Here is a 12,385-nt window from a genome sequence, read left to right as displayed (position 1 = left end):
CTCTCTTCTTTCTTTTTTTCTTAATCTGTCCAGCTTAGACATTTTCAGTTTTACTGGTCTTTACAAGGAACAGCTTTTGGTATTATTGGGTTTTATCTCTTTTTGCTCTTTTCTATTTTATTGATTTATACTTTTTATTCTTTCTTTTTACTTTGAGTTTAATTTATTTTACTCTTTTAGTTTCGAATGCGAAGTTTAGATGATTGAATTAAATGTATATTTTCTTTTCTACTATATGGCTTTAAGCTATAAATCTCTCCCTAAGAACTGCTTTAGATAGAGTCAACAGATTTTGACAGGCTGTTATTGTTATCAGTCATTAAAGATATATTCTAATTTATCTGGATTTTTTTTTTTTTTTTTTTGCGGTACACGGGCCTCTCACTGTTGTGGCCTCTCCCGTTGCGGAGCACAGGCTCCGGACGCGCAGGCTCAGGGGCCATGGCTCATGGGTCTAGCCACTCCGTGGCATGTGGGATCTTCCTGGACCGGGGCACGAACCCGTGTCCCCTGCATTGGCAGGTGGACTCTCAACCACCGCGCCGCCAGGGAAGCCCCTACCTGGATTTTTAAAAAAATTGTGAGTTAAGTGTGTTTAAATATCAAATATTAGGGGATTTTCTAGATATTTTGTTATTGATTTTCAAGTTAATACCGTTGTTATCAGAATGAGTTCAATAATTTTAAGTGTACTGAAACTTGTTTATGGAACAATATATGGTCTATCTTGAACAATGTTCAAGTTTGTCTTCTGCAGTGTGCAACTGCTGTTACACAGATGCAGTGAATTTCAAACAATGTATTTTTCAGCCCTACACATTCCATTTATTTTTATATTTTTCACTTCTCTCCTCATTGGGTTCATGTTGCCCTCAAATTCTTGAACATATTTACACTAGCTGTTTATATTTATTTCCTATTGCTGTGACACAACTACCACACATTTAGTGACTTAAAACAATACTCATTTATCTCACAGATCTTTAGGTACTCTAGATACGGGCGGCTTGGCTGGGATCTCTCCTGAGGCTCTTTTACAGAACTGAAGTCAGAGTGTCAGCCAGGCTGAGCTGTTATCTGGAAGCTCTGGGAAAAATCCGTGTCCAAGGTTATTTAGCTTGTCAGTAGAATTCAGTTACTTACAACTGTAGGGACGACGTCCTTGTCTTCTCTTGCCGTTATCCAGGGGCCAGACAGCTGCTAGGGCCACTCTCAGACCCTTCCAGATGGCTCCTTCCCTCTCAGCAATAGAGAACCTCCTTCATGTTGAATCCTTCTCACACTTAGGATCTCTCTGACATACTCTTTTGTGACCAGCCAAAGAAAAGTCTTATTTTAAGGACTTACGTGATTAGGTTAGGCTCACCTGGAGAATCTCTCTCAAAGCCAACCGATTAATAACCTCAACTACACCTGCAAAATCCCATTCACTATATAATTATGGGGGCTATTTTAGAATTCTGTCACACTGTTTTTTTTTGTATTTGTGCTGATTCTAAAATCTGTCATTTCTAGATCTGTTTTTATTGACTAGTTTTTCCTCCTGCCTTTTCACATGCCTTATAATTTTTATTGGATTCTGTACAGTGTAAAAATAATGTGGTTGTGTCTTCATTTCACTGTCTTCCTTTAAAAAGCATTGAATCTTGTTTTAGCAGATGTTAGGTTACTTGCAGGTCAGCTAGAGCCTTTCCAGGTTGGTTTTTAAGACTTTTTCCAGTGGGTATTTAGCCCTGCTATTAAAGTCTTTCTGGGTCTCTACTAATTTGTCCGAGTCTTCAGAAAGATTTCTCCCCTCCAGAGGGTTAGCACTTCAGTGTCTCCCAGTGCTGCGTGAGCTCTGTTACAGTTCCCTAATAGTTGTTATTTTCCTAGGGTCCCATATCCTCATCCTATGTTTTCCCAGTTTAGTGTTGAGCCAAAATTCAAGGGACTACCATACATATTTCTAGCCCTCTTTCTCTGTGTACCTCCTGTCTATCTTGTACTCTTGCCTGCAAGTTGCAGCTTCCTGAGTCTCTCTGAACTCTGATCTCTGTTTTCTCAAATTAGCCCATTGACCATGCTCAGCTTGGGTCTGAAAAGTGGCACCAGGCAGGAACATTCATAGGGCTTGCCTCATTTGTTCCCCCTCCTTTGGGGAACACAGTCCTGAGCTCTTAGCTGCCCAGTGTCTTAAAAGGGTTGTTTAAGTTATTCTAATTTTCTAATGATTAGCTTTGAGAGGAAAATTCTGGGGCCAATTACTCCATAATGGCTAGAAGCAGGAGTCCTCAACTGAGATTGATTGACTGAATGAATGTCTACAAGAGCTTACCTGCTACCTTCTCCCCACAGAAATGAGACTTGATCCCACTTCTGATTTTATTTTAATGGGGTGGAGGGTTGAGGAACTGAAGAATCAAAATCATTATAGGATAGGGACTTCCCTGGTGGTGCAGTGGTTAAGAATCCACCTGCCAATGCAGGGGACACGGGTTCCATCCCTGGTCCAGGAAGATCCCACATGCCCTGGAGCAACTAAGCCCGTGCGCCACAACTACTGAGCCTGTGCTCTAGAGCCCGTGAGCCACAACTACTGAAGCCTGCACGCGTAGAGCCCGTGCTCCACAACGGAAGAAGACACCGCAGTGAGAAGCCAGCACACTGCAATGGAGAGTAGCCCCTGCTTGCCGTAACTAGAGAAAGCCTGCACACAGCAACGAAGACCCAACACAGTCAAAAATAAATAAAATAATTTTTAAAATGCTGTGAATTCACAACACAATGATAAAAAATTTTTTTAATCATTGTAAGATAAATAACTTGCATGGGGAAGATACTAGTATCAACTTACGTTAAATAATTTCAAAGCAGATACGATCATGAGAAATGGGCCCACATCACAAAGAATCAAGATATGCAAAGAATATGAGTAATTACCCTAAGGAATATTGTTTGAATATTAAATGAGATGTGAATATTAAAAAATGATAGATGGTCTAAAATTCCATTTAATTCGATTAGTGGAATTAAGTATGGTAGATGGTCTCGTAAGACATTCCCCAGAGAGAACTTTCCAATAATTTCAACATTTTATGTTCAGTTGTTCACTGGACATACCCAGAACGTGATTCATCCAAGAGGAATAGTTCTGGAAACACTGCTGATAGGGATTACTGTCTAATACATAGACAGACAACAGAGTACAATAGTTAAAAGTGTTGTTGCTGAGATTAGACATGGGTATGAGCTCTGTTTCTGCACCCAAGAGCTAGGTGGCAGAGGGGTTGAAACATAGATCTTGAAGATAGTTCCTGACTTCAAATTGAGCTCTGTGCTTCCTAGCTTTATGTCCTTGGCAAGTCTCTTAAGAACACTGTACCTCAATTTCTTCATCTTGAAAAATAGGGGTGATGAATAATAATACCTGCCCTTTATGTGTTGGGGATGAGATAAATCCTTAGTTTATTATGAGGATTAAATAAATTAACATGTGTAAACCATTCAAGCAGTACCTGGGGCATAGTAAGTTCCAGATAAGTGTTAGCTATTACAATAATTTCTTGTCTAAAATTAGGATAATAATAAAAATAGTAACTCTTTCATAAATACAGGTGTCAGTGCCATTTGGAATAGTCTCTATAACAATTTCTGTCTCCACATTTACTGTGTTTCAGCAAATTTACCTAACAGATGGTGAGTGGGCAATTTTTAAAGGGGCATTTTTTAAAAGAGCGGAGAGGGAAGGAATAGAGACAGGCACATACTATATTTGAAGTTACCTCCACGTGTATTTTATGTATGTATACCCATACAATTAAGAAGTCTTTGGATGTTTATCTTCAAGAATAATTCAGATACTGGATTACTTGAATATCATAAACATTTAGGGTTTAACAGCTTTGTTACATATAGACGTTGTATCATGGATTTAAAAGACCATAGCCAGCGGGCAGCGGCGGGCGGAGCGACCGAGGGGCGGCGAAGGCTGGGCAGCGGGTGCGGGGGGGGGGGGGTCCGTGCTTCCTCGCGGTGGAAGGCAGGGGTTCGCCAGAGACGCCGGGTTGCTCCGCGTTGCCAGGTTACCGAGCGCGTGCCCCGCGCCCGCTCTTCCGCCCGGGCCGCCCTCGGCGCCGCCTGAGCCGCGGTGCGGGCTGCGCGGGGCGCTGGGTCCGCGGAAGCCTAGGTCGGGGGCTGCGTGAGGGATTCTCGTCGCGCGTGGACGCTGCGCGAGCGCGCGGGGGACGTAGGGCGCCGACCTGGGGCTCCCCGGAGCTCCGGCTCCGCTCAGGGCGCCCGCTCAGGGGCCTCCGGCGCGAGGCCCCCTTTGTGGTCAAGATGGCGGCGCCCAGGCGGGCTGCGCCGAGGTTTGGTGGAGCTGGGCCCGGAGAGGGGCGAGTGTGCCACGCCCAGGACTTGGACCCCGGACTCGTCTCCCGTCTCCCGGGGAGCGGCGGGTGAGTGGGTGCGGCCGCGCGTAGGTTCCTCTCGTGGGGTGGTTAGCTCTTCGTGCGTCCGCATACTTCTGTCGTCTGATAGATCTGGGGTGGCCCAGGTTGGAGGCGAGGGTGCTTGATTGGGGAAACCTGAGGGGTTTAAGGACTCTGTTGGGATCGTTTCAGACCCCAGCAAGAAGCTGAGCAAGTTTTCTCCTCTCTTCCCGGCTAAGTTTTCTCCCTTCTCTGAAGACGCCAGCTTTTCTGAATCACCTTGTTACCCGGGGGGATACAGTTGGTGGTTCTGACCGTGGAACGTGGGACCCGGCGCGGGGAAGCCTGAGCTGGTTCTAGTTACTTCGTTTGCAAAGCACTTGTCTTGTCTTTGGAATCTTTGTGTATGTAACCAACGTTGGGAAGAGCCAGCGTTTTCTCCTCCAGAACACTGCGAGGGGTAACTTTATACGTAAGAAACAAGTGGGCGTTCACATCCATCTCTTTTCCAACCACTGAGTTTTGGTTGTGTTTCCTTTCTTTAAGTTTGTCTCGTTTTGAAGTGATAACAAAACAAACAAACTAACTAACTAAACCATAGCCAATTACACAAAGTATATACTCTAGTCTCAGTCCTGCCATTAATTAGCTATGTTATCTTAAGTCATTTAATTTTTCTAGGCCTCATTTTTCTCCTGTGATGTTTTTTCTTTGAAAAAGTGTAGTTTCTAGAAGTCTCTAATCTCTGTGTCATAGTTCAACTTGGAGAAAACCTGTTCTTATCCAAACTCCATGACATTGTATTTCCAGCTCCAACTTTGGACTTTGAGTGAGTTGGGGGCAACTTTTTAAGGATATTTTTACACAGCTTTTTTAGTTAATATCAGTCTAGCTGACTTGTCATACTCAGACTTTCTCCCATATTCTTTTACCAGTGTGTTCCTTAGTCATATATATAAAGACTGTTGTGGGAAAAATGACCTCCTGGGTCAGCTTACTGCATGGTCATCGACACAGGGCAGGGAGTAAGATTCTGTGGATTTTACAGAAGCAGATACAGGTTTCATTATCCATGTCCTCTCCCCTTTCATCTTACAAAAACAGCAGGCTTTTCTTGGAGAACTGCCAGATAATGCCATCCTGCCTCCTCACGGGCCCCGGGGATGAGTCGCCCAGGGACTGAACTCCAGTAAAGCAGGTGATTGGCTCATGGGTAGGCATCTGACCTCGGCTAAGTCTATCAGACTCCTCCCCAGGACTTTTCTCTCAGAGCAAAATGGAAGAATTGTCTTTTCTCTCTGGAATTTCTAAGCTGGGGAGATATGACTCTGGGACTCCCAGTGACCATCCAGCACCAGAAGAGACTTTCTGTAAAATAAAGTCTTGCAGAGGTAAGCAGGGCTGAGCGATGGAGAGAGAGCTGGAACCCTGCTGATACTCTGGAATTTCCAGATCCAGCTGTATCTGAATATGGCTGCATCCCTGAATTTCTAGTACTTGTTTGTTGAGGTTGTTGTTGTTGTTTGGTTTTTGTTTTTAAATTTCCTTGGACTATTTTGAATTTGTTTTCAGCCATGTGCATTTGAAAGCATCATAGCTAAAAGAGCTAATTTCCTACATTAGTGTTAGGTTTGCTGACTGGCATTCCTTAAGTGAAAAATCATATCCGCTATTTTCTTTAAATAAAATCCTTCTAGCTCAGGTTTGAGATATTCAAAACTCTGCCTCCTACCCCCCTCTTTTCCAACATTTACTATATCACCTTGAAGCATTTGTGACCACATCTTTCCCATCTAGACGCAGTTGAGAGAGAGAGCAAAGACTTCTGATATGAACTGCAACCTGTACGCCTCCTACCTGGAAGCTTTAGAACATACTTGATTCTTGTCATTAAAGCAGATCTTTTGTTGTTGTCTCCGGGGCACAGAAGCATTTTCATGGCATAATGGAGTACAAAGTACATTAAGCCTAACTCTACTTCTCACCCTCTTTTACTTTAAATAGGCAGAAAAGAACAATCTCAAACACATTTTCCCAACAAATAAAATACATATACGATTATGTTTAGAAGACATTTATGCAACATATAGTTAGACTGATTAATTAATGGACCTTTCGCCAATTGGCACAGTAAATATATATGTTCAATGTGCTTAATTAAAAAGAAGACAATAACATATTTTTACAGGTTAATTATCTGAGCAGAGTATTGTGCCAGCACACTTGATACTACAGTATTTCATGTTTGACAAGTAACCTTCTTTCAATTATATTTACTGCTAAATGTTTCCTGGATCAAGCTATTAAATTATAAGGTCAAAAGTAAAATGATATGAAATTACAATGATAAAGGGACACATATCCCACTTTATGAGAATAGAAGTTGTAATTTCTTTTCAATACTACTAGTAGTGACCACAGTACTAATTTGAGCCCTTACTATGAGCCACTGTGCCCATATACATTTAGTTCTTACAGTAGTTCTGCAAAGGGCATATAATAATCCACACTGTAACGCTGAAGAAAGTGATTCTCATAGCTGAAAGTCACATAGCTGGTGAGTGGCAAAGTCTAGATTCAAACTTAGAGTCCTCTGACAATGCCCAGGTTGTTGACCACTATGTACACTGCTCAATTGTTGCACCAATAAAGAAGTGCTTGAAATAATTATAGATTTGCCTACCCTGAAACTGCAGTGATTTAAAGACATCAAAGTTGCCAGTTGCTTAAGCACATCTACTTACAGTAAGAAATTACATTTTATTTCATTTCTAAAACAAGATTAATTCTGCAGGCCCATCGAAACTTGAGCACACAAATCCTACCTCCAAATGAAAGATGCTTGTTTTCCATTATTCAACAGATGGCCCTGTACAGAGGCAATAAATATATAGTAGAATTTTCATTCAAATAAATGAGAAGAGAGGTTTCTTCTTGTCCTGATTCAGTGCCCATCATTATGGATTATGATGGCTCTTCCCAAACTTTACTTCATTCACTCCACTCTTTCTACAAAACTCCAGTAATGGAATCCGTCATTCAGATATATGTGCAAAGCGAAAGGACTGTATTAATACAGTTGCTGAAAGTCAAGTTGATAGAGCACAGGAAATACATCCTAATAAATGCAACATTAATGTTTGTGTGGGCCTTGGAGTGAGGGGTAGAAGAATTTTCAGTTTAACGGAATATTTTGCCTCTTGCTATGAAAGTGTGGCTTAATAGTCTTGTAATTGGTCATTTACAGAATCCTCCATCTCTGGGTTTCATGCTTTCTTTACTCTGCAGCTGTTGATTCCTTCTCTTGTTCTGGATGGAAGATAGCAACGAAGCCACTTCAAAGGGCTCAGCCTGCCTTTTTGTGTTATTGTTTAGATGAAGATATTTCCATTTATTAAAGCACACTATTTAAACATTTTTATCATGTTTCAAACTTGACTGTGTTCTGAAGGTATGAGCACAGGCAGACATAATGGGGGATGTTTTCCAGGAGAGAACATATGCTTATCAAAAGAGTTATCAGAATTTTCATGTATGGATTGAGAATCAAATTCTGGAGTTAGACCTGAATTTAAATTCATACTCACAACTTATTACCAGTCTCATCTTGATCAAACGGTTACCACACTTCTCATCAATTTCCTTATCTTTGAAAGCGGAATAAGAGAAGTATGCCTGGTGGAGTTACACATAAAGCTCATCCGATAGAATATTCATAAGGATTTTGCACAAAATATACATGGAAATATTTTAGCACCGAGTTTAGCATGCAATTCATCTTTAATACATTTAAGAGCTATTGTTTTATTATTATTATGCTATCATTAAATATCACTATTACTTAAATGTCATTATTGCTAAAATTGCTGTAAAATTACCGCAATAACCCATGATGAATTCCCCTCTTCTGTTTCCTTTGTTTAAATGGAAAATATATGTATAAATCTAGACAGAGAACACTTTAGTGATCCTATTCAGTGGAGTGAGAATTTCCATGGCACTGATTAAAACAAATCCTGAATTTCATGGACTTAAGATAGCAGAGAGGGGCTTCCCTGGTGGCGCAGTGGTTGAGAGTTCGTGACCCGATCCGGGAAGATCCCACATGCTGCGGAGCAGCTGGGCCTGTGAGCCATGGCTGCTGAGCCTGCGCGTCCGGAGCCTGTGCTCCGCAACGGGAGAAGCTGCAACAGTGAGAGGCCCGCGTACCGCAAAGAAGAAAAAAAAGATAGCAGAGAGGCTAAGAGATTTGAAGTTAGACATCCCCAAGTGTGAATTCTACTGTGACCCTCTTCTAGCTCTGGAACCTTGAGGAAGTTTCTTAAACTTTCTGAGCTTTACTACTGGTTTCCTCATCTGTATCTTTTTCAGGACTATTTATCAAGCATCTTCCTGTTCTCTATGCTTGGACGTATCAATGAATAGATTAGACAAGAGCCTTTGCCTGCGTGCTCCTTCTTGCATGCTTTCTCCCTCCTTACACTCTCGTGTGGAAACGGATGTTATAAATAAATTCTATGCTTTGTCACAGGTTGATGGGCACTACGGGATAAGGAAAAGGATGTGAAGCTCACTGAAGAGGCTTGGGTTGGGAGTGCTGGAGGAGTGTACAGGTAGGTTCTGATTTTAGATAGGGTAGTCAGGGTGGATTTTATAAGTTGACCTTTGAGCAAAGACTTGAAGTGAGGGCGTTGTCAGAATGTATGATGGGGAGACCACTCCCTGGGAGCAAGAATAACCAGTCCCAAAACTCTAAGGCAGAAATATGCCGGGCAGCTTGGAGGAATATCAAGGAGGCCACCCTGGCTGACTTAGTCAGTGGGGAGGAAGAGACAGCAGGAGGGCTGGAGGTCGGATATGTGATGGGATGGATTGGGTAAGTCCTGGGAGGCCATCACATGCATTGTGTCTTTTACTCTAAATGTAGGCAGCCAGGGGCAGGATTTTAGCCGAGGTGTGGCATGAACTGTCTCTTGTTTGAAAAGCATAACTCTATCTGTGGTCTTGAGGATGTGGGGAGAGAGTGGAGTCAGGGAGAATCTCGGGAGGCGACGACAGGATCCTCGAGGTCTATGTTGGTGGCCTGCACCAGGCTGCTAGCGGCTGGTAGTTCTCAGAAGTGGCACATTGGGAAGGTTGTGACAGCACTTTGTGGTAGATTGAATGCAAGAATGGAAAGGAAGAGGGGGTCAAGGGTGAATTCGAGATTTAGGGCCTGGGGAACTGGAAAGGTGTGGTTACTGTCACCTAAGATGGAAAAAGTTTGGGGTAGAGCGTGTTTGGTGGATTAAAGACCAGTTTTGGAGGTGTAAGATTTGAGATGTTTTCGTGACGTCCAAGCAGAGATGCTGAGTACACAGTTGGACACACAAGTCTGCAGTTCTGAAGAAAGGTCTGAACTAGAGATACACTTTAATACAATGGAGATATTAAGAATAATGACATGGAAGCGCTATTTTAAAGATAAAATGAAGTCATGCAGTTAGCACTCTGCTTTCTCAAAACATTTAGTAACTGTTAGCTAAAATAATTACCTGAAATGAAAAAATACCTATAGTTTGTTTTGTTGTTTGCAGTAAAAGTGAATAAAATGTCACAATTATTTTAATAGTATTTGTGACAGAGTAGTTTTAGGTAAGACACCATGACTACAAACATTTACAATAAACCTTTCAGTCTCCTACTTTTCACTCTGATAGGGTACTTGGAACCATATTTTGTAAGGTTTAAGTTAGTTGTCATAGGGTACCTCTTTAATTAGAAGTAATTCTGAACTGTCTAGTTCCATGCAGTTTTATATACATATATGTATAATTATTATTTTATGATTTATCAAACTCAGTTGAAAATTTGCATCACTGATATACATTAGAATTTAAGCATTTACCCCGGTATTCAAGGAAAAAAAGGTACTTGTCTTGTCATTTCCATAGGGGTACTTACTTTCACATCTTCCCTTCACTTTGCAATTGAAAACATGGCAGGGGAAGTACTATCTTACTGGTCTTTGAGTTCCCCTTAGCTATCTGCAAGTCCTTAAACAGCCTTTGTGGCTTAACCAAAATTCTCTTCCATCTTCATTCCGCTAACAGATATTGGTCTAAGCATGTACTTATACTAAAAAATGCATGACCACGTTGTCTCTACACATCTATAATTTTATGTTAACACTATCATTATGTAAGCTATACTTTAGTTGTAATTATAACAGATTTTATGTCAACACACATCCATTTCTAGTGTTCATCTGGTGTTCAAGGGGAGAGCAGCATGTCGTAAATTTTATCAAAATATAACATCCGAAGAATAGAACAGAGGGTAATTGTGTAATTCTGTATTCACTCTAATTAAGTTCAGTGGAGTTGGCATAATAGAATTAAGAAGAAAAACAAAAGACTGAGGTACCATGGCTCCCTCTCCTTAACACACCCTTTCGTATCCGAGAGCAGAGACTCAGCACCTTTCTGTACAGAAATGGAGACAGGAAGAGGCCAGAGGATGAATGACAGGCACGAATGAGGTGGAACTTGGAAGAGCAACATGGAAATGAAATACTTCTTTTGTATTTGGTAGGTGGGGAAAATGTACCAGCGTGTATGCCTACTGGGACCACGTTTTCCAGAACAGTTAAGCCCAGTGTCAACTATGCTGTCCCACCTTCCTCGTAAGTACGAGCATACTGTTACTTGAATCTTTGCTTCCTGTTTCTTGATACCTGGTTGAGAAGATTATCACAGGAACTACATCATGTTAGCAAACACACTGTTTTGAAATGATTGACACTCACTGAAGAGTGGCAACTCCAAGCTTGCTCTCTCTTGATCTTGGACTGTTGAGGTCTGGAGTGCAGGAGTGGGTTATGGGGAAAGACCATTGGAATTCTTATGTCTTCAGCATAATGGTTATAGCATAATGGTTAGGAGTGTAGGTGCTGGTTCAAATCTCTGCTTTCCACTTGCTAACCATATGAGCTTGGGCAATTTACCTGATTACCTGAACCTCAATACTCCTGCCTATAAAATGATGTTAATAATATTTCATCCTCATAGACTTGTTTTCAATGTTAAAATGAAGTCACTTACACCAAGCACTTAATACAATGCCTAGAGCATAGTAAAGTCTATTATTATTACTATTACCACTACTACTACTATTATTATTATTACTATCACGATGCCAGGTGCTATTTTTCCTATGCCTTATTCCATTATCTTCTGCCCTGTCCCCCCATTTCTGTCTTGTTTCTGTACAGGGGTAGGTTTGTCACAGAGCATTTTCTTTCCCTAGTGTCTGACTCTTAGTCATCAAGGTGACTGGTCCACGACCCGGCATTCATTGCTGCTCGTTGAAGCAACCCATTTTGAGAAGGGGAGCTGGATATTGATGCCAAGTTGGGTGAAGGAGAGAGAATTTTCTCTCTTCTGCACACAGAGAGCTAAGTGAAATATTCAGGCCTCAGAAGGAGAATCAGGCAAAGGGCAACATGCTTAATTTCATACCTTAGTGATTAAGAACAAGTCAGACAGGCTGGATTTGAACTCATTTCCGTCATGTACTGACAACGGGATCTTGGGTGCTTTTGTAACCCGTCTGAGGCTCAGTCAACATCTGAAAGAGACGAATAACATTATCAGGACCTAGCGTATAGCCTCCTTGTAATAAGTGAGTAAATCCTTTTAAAACGTTCAGCACGTTGTTTGGCATATAAACACGTAATAAAATTTAGCTTCTTTGACTACTACCGCTGCTAATATTAAGTAGCTGAGCAGATCCGAGGCCCATTTTTTTCTTAGATTGCACATAATCATTTGGACAACCAGCTCCCATTGATCAACCGTTGCTTATATATAAACCCCCATGAACCCAAAGGTGCTTTAACTCTCTCCCAGTCAGAGCCTGTTCTGGGGGCAGAAGCAACACCGGCACTACCCCCGTCATCTTTGCCTTTATTGTCACTACACTCGCCTGCCGTA

General features: G+C 41.6%; 1 long non-coding RNA gene across 1 annotated transcript in view; it reads left to right on the top strand.

Moving 5' to 3' along the window:
* Positions 1–4,008: 4,008 nt before the first annotated feature.
* Positions 4,009–12,385, top strand: part of LOC149749751 (uncharacterized) — a 180,421-nt gene continuing 172,044 nt past the window's right edge. Inside the window, exons 1-3 of the long non-coding RNA XR_016392505.1 lie at positions 4,009–4,439; positions 8,944–9,025; positions 10,986–11,076. This is a non-coding gene — a long non-coding RNA (uncharacterized LOC149749751). The remainder of the gene's footprint in view (positions 4,440–8,943; positions 9,026–10,985; positions 11,077–12,385) is intronic.

The sequence above is a fragment of the Delphinapterus leucas genome, chromosome 3, assembly GCF_059928025.1.
Source record: "Delphinapterus leucas isolate spDelLeu-1000000601 "Yukka" chromosome 3, BTC_Dleu_Yukka2, whole genome shotgun sequence".
NCBI classification, from domain to species: Eukaryota; Metazoa; Chordata; class Mammalia; order Artiodactyla; family Monodontidae; genus Delphinapterus; species Delphinapterus leucas.
The sequence above is the reverse complement of the archived record's forward strand: the minus strand, read 5'-3'. Positions and strand labels throughout refer to the sequence as shown.